Consider the following 6000-nt stretch of genomic DNA (forward strand, 5'->3'; position numbering starts at 1 on the left):
AAACTTCAGCATGCATCTCTTCAGAACAAGGATATTCTGCTGTCGAACCACAATGCCATTACCATGCACAGGGAACGCATGAACTTAATAACATCCGTTGAGCAGAGGTTATTAAACTGCTCCCTTTGTTCCAATATTGTCTTCTGTAATTTGGTTGCCATATCTTTAGTCCCTTTTACTCTTGATCAGCTCCACCCCACCCACACTGCCTTTGTATTTTTCATGACCTAACTTTTTTCAAGACAAGCCAGTTGTCTTGCAGAATTCTATTGACTGATTAAAAAAAAAAACAAAAAACTCTGAGTGTCCCTTTCCTGTTTAAAGCCCTACACTGGAAACCCACCACCAAAAGGTTAAGGTTGGAACTTGAGGTGCCCACAGGTTCCCATGCCACGACATCCGTCCAAGCCGAACTGTTTGAAGGTTAGTGTCCAGCCCTCCACTGTCCTCCACACCCAAGTCTATGCTTTTCTCGCCTCCGTGTGCTTCAAAAACTGTGTGAGAAATAAGTGAGCGAGAAACAGGAAAGAGGAAGAAAGGGAAAGAGGCCCTTGTTCTGTTCTTCAACAACTTCACTAAAGGGAGAAAGCCCTGCTGATGGTCTTATTCCAGGAATAAGAGCGGAGGGCTCTCATGTTCTTATCAGGCTTCCTCTTACCCGCACAAGGGGCCCCAGAACCATGGGCCCTGCACCTTTGTAAGCTTTTCTAGGCTGAGCGACTTCCATGCTGTGGTTTCCCTGTAGTGATAAGTAGTGCAGCCTTGAGTATTCAAGAGTCTGCAGGCTTGTTCTCGAGGCAGTGGGAAGGATGGAGCTGGGGAGCCACCGGGCAGCCAGGGTTGGACAGAAGATCTCCCTTGACAAGGCATGGGATGGTGGTAGCCTCAAAGAGAGGAAGAAAGAAGGCCAAGGCCCTAGGGCCTGGGACTAGGAAGAAAAGGAGAGCTTAGGAAATTTGCCTGGACCTGAGAAGAGGCCATGAAGTCTAAAAAAACACCCTTAAAGACCTTGTGCGTGGAGCTATTTTACCAGGTAACGAAGAGTCTGGGCTCATGACAAAACCCAGAAAGACTGTTTCAAGGCCTGGCGGTGGCTAAGGGGATTAGCTCTTCCCTAGAAGAAAAGGCAAAAATTAAAAGGACTCTTCAGAAAAATATTTCAGAATCAGAGCTCCTAATAGGTTTTATCCTGCAGGCCAGCTTTGATCAGGTAGGACTCTGAGTATNCAGGCTTGTTCTCGAGGCAGTGGGAAGGATGGAGCTGGGGAGCCACCGGGCAGCCAGGGTTGGACAGAAGATCTCCCTTGACAAGGCATGGGATGGTGGTAGCCTCAAAGAGAGGAAGAAAGAAGGCCAAGGCCCTAGGGCCTGGGACTAGGAAGAAAAGGAGAGCTTAGGAAATTTGCCTGGACCTGAGAAGAGGCCATGAAGTCTAAAAAAACGCCCTTAAAGACCTTGTGCGTGGAGCTATTTTACCAGGTAATGAAGAGTCTGGGCTCATGACAAAACCCAGAAAGACTGTTTCAAGGCCTGGCGGTGGCTAAGGGGATTAGCTCTTCCCTAGAAGAAAAGGCAAAAATGAAAAGGACTCTTCAGAAAAATATTTCAGAATCAGAGCTCCTAATAGGTTTTATCCTGCAGGCCAGCTTTGATCAGGTAGGACTCTGAGTATTGCCAAACTGAGATAGACTCTGATGCTATCACCAGACTCAGTGAGCTAAAGAAAAAAAGAAAAAAAAATTCTGTGATGGATTCATCATGGCTGCTACGGGTTCAGGTAGGGAGGAATTAAAAAGGATCTGGGAATCAAAAGGGAGCCTAACAGAGGAGATTTTAAAAGGTCTTGTTGAATGACCCAAATCCGGCAGGCTGTGTACCTGAGTGGAAAGATCATGAGCTTTGTCGTCAGACAGAGCTGACTTTGAGTCTTGGTTCTGCCCCATTTCTCAGCTGGGCAGTCTTGGGCAGTTCACAGAACCCAGTCTCTGAAATGGGAGTGTCGTGCAGATTAAACGAGTTCACCTATAGTAACAGGCAACACTTACATAGCGATTTTTATGGGCCAGCCATGGTTCTAACACCATTATAAACACTTCCTTCATTTGTTTCACACAACAACCCTATAAGGTTATTATCCCCAATTCACCAGCGAGGGAACTAAAGCTAAGAAAGGTTAAGGTAGTTGCCAAGGGTGACATAACTAATGAGAGGCAGAGCCAGGGGTCACAGGTAGGCAGTCTGGGTCTGAGTTCACATTCGTCACCTTAATAGCTACTATAAAGCAACCACTTTCCATTGCTGAAAGCTACCATTATGCATCAAGCAACTGCCAAGCTCTGTGATTTAACTTAACTCTGCAAGACTTGCCCCCTTAAGTTTGCACATGCATAAAACCTAATTAGCAGAGCACCTCATCTTACACCGGGGAAGCCACAGACTCACGAACAGGACAAGAGCATGGGTTCGCCTGAAGAAAGAGAAAGAAGGAAGCAAATCAGGACCCAGGACCTACTGGGCCTCTAAAATACACCCTGACATTTTTACTTTTTGCTGTGGCATGAAAGGCTTACTCAGGATCCACCAAAATACGCAGGACAGGGCAGCCAGGTGAGGGAGCCGTCGGCAGGTGGGGAGCCGGTCCTGCTTTCTCTCTACGGTGTGGGATTGAGGCATTCGGTCACAAAACGGCTTTAGGTCAGATACCAACAAATGACGGCCCCTGGGCCAAATCCTGTCCACCACTGATTTTTGTAAATAAAGTTTTATTGGAGCATCGCTGGACTTATTCTTTGACATTTATTTTATTTTATTTTTAAGTATATTTTATTGATTATGCTATTACAGTTTTCCCAATTTTCTCCCCCTTATCCCCCCTCCACCCTGTAGGCCCCAACCGTCCAGCATTCCTCCCCTTAGTTCATGTCCATGGGTGGTACATATAAGTTCTTTGAGTTCTCTGTCTCCTCTACCATGTTTGACCTCTCCCCATCTATTGTATGCCTACCGATTATGCTTCCTCTTCCCTGTACCTCGCCCCCCCATTCCTCCCTCCCCCTTCTCCATTGACATTTTGTCTGTGTCTGTTTCCACACTGCGACAGCAGATCTGAGTAGTTCCAACAGAGACCGCATGGTCTATAAATCAGGCCCTATCTGGCCCTTTGCAGAGAGTTTGCTGATCCCCACTTTTCTCTTTTAAAATTTCTAACATTTCTGGGATTTCTAAAATCCCAGATTTTCTAAATATCAATACGGAGCATGTAATGAACCTTAGGTCCTTGACAAGGAAAGAAAGAACAAGATGTGTCCTTGGGTATTCGCCAGGGGAGATATGACATAGGGTGTCCATAAGAAGAACAAAAATAAAAACAGACATGGTCAGGATAGGGCATGGCAGGGCGTGCACCAAGAAATGTTCGTCAAGGTTATGTGATAACATAATTCAGGGGTCAACTGGGAACCTCTGTGTGAAACGACTTTAAGCAGGTTTCTCTACTGCAGGACTTAACAGGACTTTTTAAATGCCATTGTACCTTGAGATTTCTGGGAGGGCTCACAAAACTCATTTTCCCCCACAAGACTAGCTTCGTCAGAACATTCCTTGGTAAACGCTGAACCAAAAGAAGTCTTTAGAACCCTGCTCTCTGGGGACTAGAAATGACAACCATGAGAGCTCTGGCTTAAGAAGCATGACTTTCAGCAAGGAAAGAGGGAGAACAGAGAAGAAATACTCAGGAGCGGGGGGGGGGGCAAAGAGGTGTTTGAAGGGGGGGGGGGCGGAAAGCAGGCCCTCGAGAGACATGTGAGGGGGAAAGGAACCTGACTACCCTCAGAGAGCAGGATGTGTCAAAAGCAGGGCTGCTGCCCGGTGCAGGATGTGTGGTCACTTGCTTTCATCACCACCACCATCAGCAGCAGCAGCAGCGAAAGTGACCTTCCCTGCAGCCTCACTACTCTGCAGATCCTTGAGATGTAGGATATCACTTAATTCCCATTTTACAGGCAAAGAAATAGAGTCACAGACAAGCTGGCTCCCCCTGGAGTCAAAGTGTGTAAGTGGCAGTGCATAGATTCAGCTTTGGGAGTCTGACCCCTGAGACCATGTGCTCTCCACTGCACCACAGCGCTCTACTCCTATCCTAACCGCATTACACGGAGGGCTGGAATTTCATTATGTAACGCAAAAAAGGGTACAGTACAAAAATGCAACAACAAAACATTTGGGGGAAAAAGACAAAACACACCAACCAATGTCGCTTTGGATATTTAGCTGCATGGGGCCGTGGAGCCAGGACCGATCGCCCTCCTTCCCCAGCTCAACCAGATGTTCAGACATCGTTGTGTTTTCTTTACCTCTCCCTGTCTCTCTTTCTCTCTTTACTCTCACATTACCTATCCCTTGTTGTATCCTAACTTACACATCGGGCTTACCCAGGGTAGTATACTTGCTCATAAAGTGACAGAAGACATTTTTTGAATGTTAAACACCATTTTCAGTCTGAACACTATGACTAAGCTCTTGTCCCGTTCATAACTCTGTACTTCCAATAAGCTTCATTTACATTTCCGTAACTGCCAGTTCTTTTTGTGGGGAGTGGGCTGGGGAAGGGGGTTTGGGGAAATCAGGAGTGCTTCCTGGGACAGATCCTGGAAACATGAATCACAGATCAACTAAATCTTTTGTGGTTCAGACACATACCAGCATTAAATGCTAGAGTAGCATTTATCTGAGTCCTAGCTGACCACAGATTTCCATGTTCAACATACAGTGCCAATAGGACATCACACCATTCGGGGTGGGTGGGGATAAACCCAGGTCTGGGAAAGCAGTCCAGGACGTAGACTTGTTCACCATCTTGCACAGTGAGGATCCTGGATTTGCTCCCATGGCAAATGGCAAAGAAAAAAATCACTGGAATGCCACACACATTGGCTGGGGATCCTGCAGACAAAGTTTGCACGGGCCAGTCTATCTCTGGTTTACCTCCTTGTGTCTATAGCGAAATATAGGACTGGTGCAGGGTAAAATGGAAAGGCTGCCTGCCACGCTGCTTGTAAGTTTGTTTACCTGAGGATTGGCGAGGGCAGGCTTGGGGCTCCTCCGTCCAGAAGAGCTGCAGGGCTGAGCAAATAGTGATTCCCCAGGCTGCTGCCCTTCACGCTGCCGCCGCAGCCGTTGCTGCTGCTGCTGCTGCTGCTGCTGCCGCCGCCCCGCTTCTAAGATCCCATTGGAAAGGGCTGGAGAGCCCAAGGCCAATATTACGTTTCCAAGAGAGTATTCATCCCAGACTCACAACACCCTTTGCTTTCGTTGACTCTGGAGCAGCTCCGGTTTCTCCCACCCCTGGGCGAAGCAGCTGGGAATCCAGGCGTTGTGCTGGCGGCCTCTGAAACCACTTCCAGATGTGCTGGGCAGGCCAGAGAGGATGGGCCTGACTTCCTCTGGCATTTTAGTCCAGGAGTCTGCGTGCAAATCATTCTGAAAACAGGGCTGCTCTGGAGGAAAAGATTAGACACTGAGGAAAAGCAAATGCTTGGAGGGCAAATTTCTACCACATGTTGGGGTCTAAGGTAAACTTTCCATTAGAAGTGGAAAACACAGTTTATAGTGTGTTTAAGAATATCTTTACAGACACTGGTGTCTCCTGAAATCGATTAAATGCTGTGGTCCCCAAACCAAAGCCCAGCTAACTATGGTCATGCTACCAAGGCAGTGATAAGAGATCAGACTGTCAAGAAGGTGCGCTTTGCGCCTGAACGAGGAAAAGGAATCCAGCAAGGAACCAACCCCACCCCGCCTGGGACGGTGGAACTCGTTCCTGCAATGGCCTTTCTCCCTGGTTCCTACAAGGAAACGAGGATCCCTCCATTTACTACCTCCTACAGTGATGCTCCCAGAAAGAAATATGGTGCAAGCTACATTGTAATTTTACATTTTCTAGTAGTCACTTTAGGAAATTTACAGAGGTAAAATTAATTTTAGTAACATATGTTATTTAGT

The 6000-nt window shown here is 47.1% G+C and overlaps 1 protein-coding gene across 1 annotated transcript in view; it reads right to left on the bottom strand.

Annotated features, from left to right (window-relative positions):
- GLT8D2 (glycosyltransferase 8 domain containing 2) overlaps nt 1-5365 on the bottom strand; it is a 32557-nt gene extending 27192 nt beyond the window's left edge. The window contains exon 1 of the mRNA XM_037067821.1: nt 5068-5365. The gene's annotated coding sequence lies outside the window, so the exon portion shown is untranslated. The remainder of the gene's footprint in view (nt 1-5067) is intronic.
- Nucleotides 5366-6000: the final 635 nt, after the last annotated feature.

Source organism: Sturnira hondurensis, unplaced genomic scaffold, assembly GCF_014824575.4.
Source record: "Sturnira hondurensis isolate 20B ecotype Veracruz unplaced genomic scaffold, ASM1482457v3 Scaffold0017436, whole genome shotgun sequence".
Lineage (NCBI taxonomy): Eukaryota > Metazoa > Chordata > Mammalia > Chiroptera > Phyllostomidae > Sturnira > Sturnira hondurensis.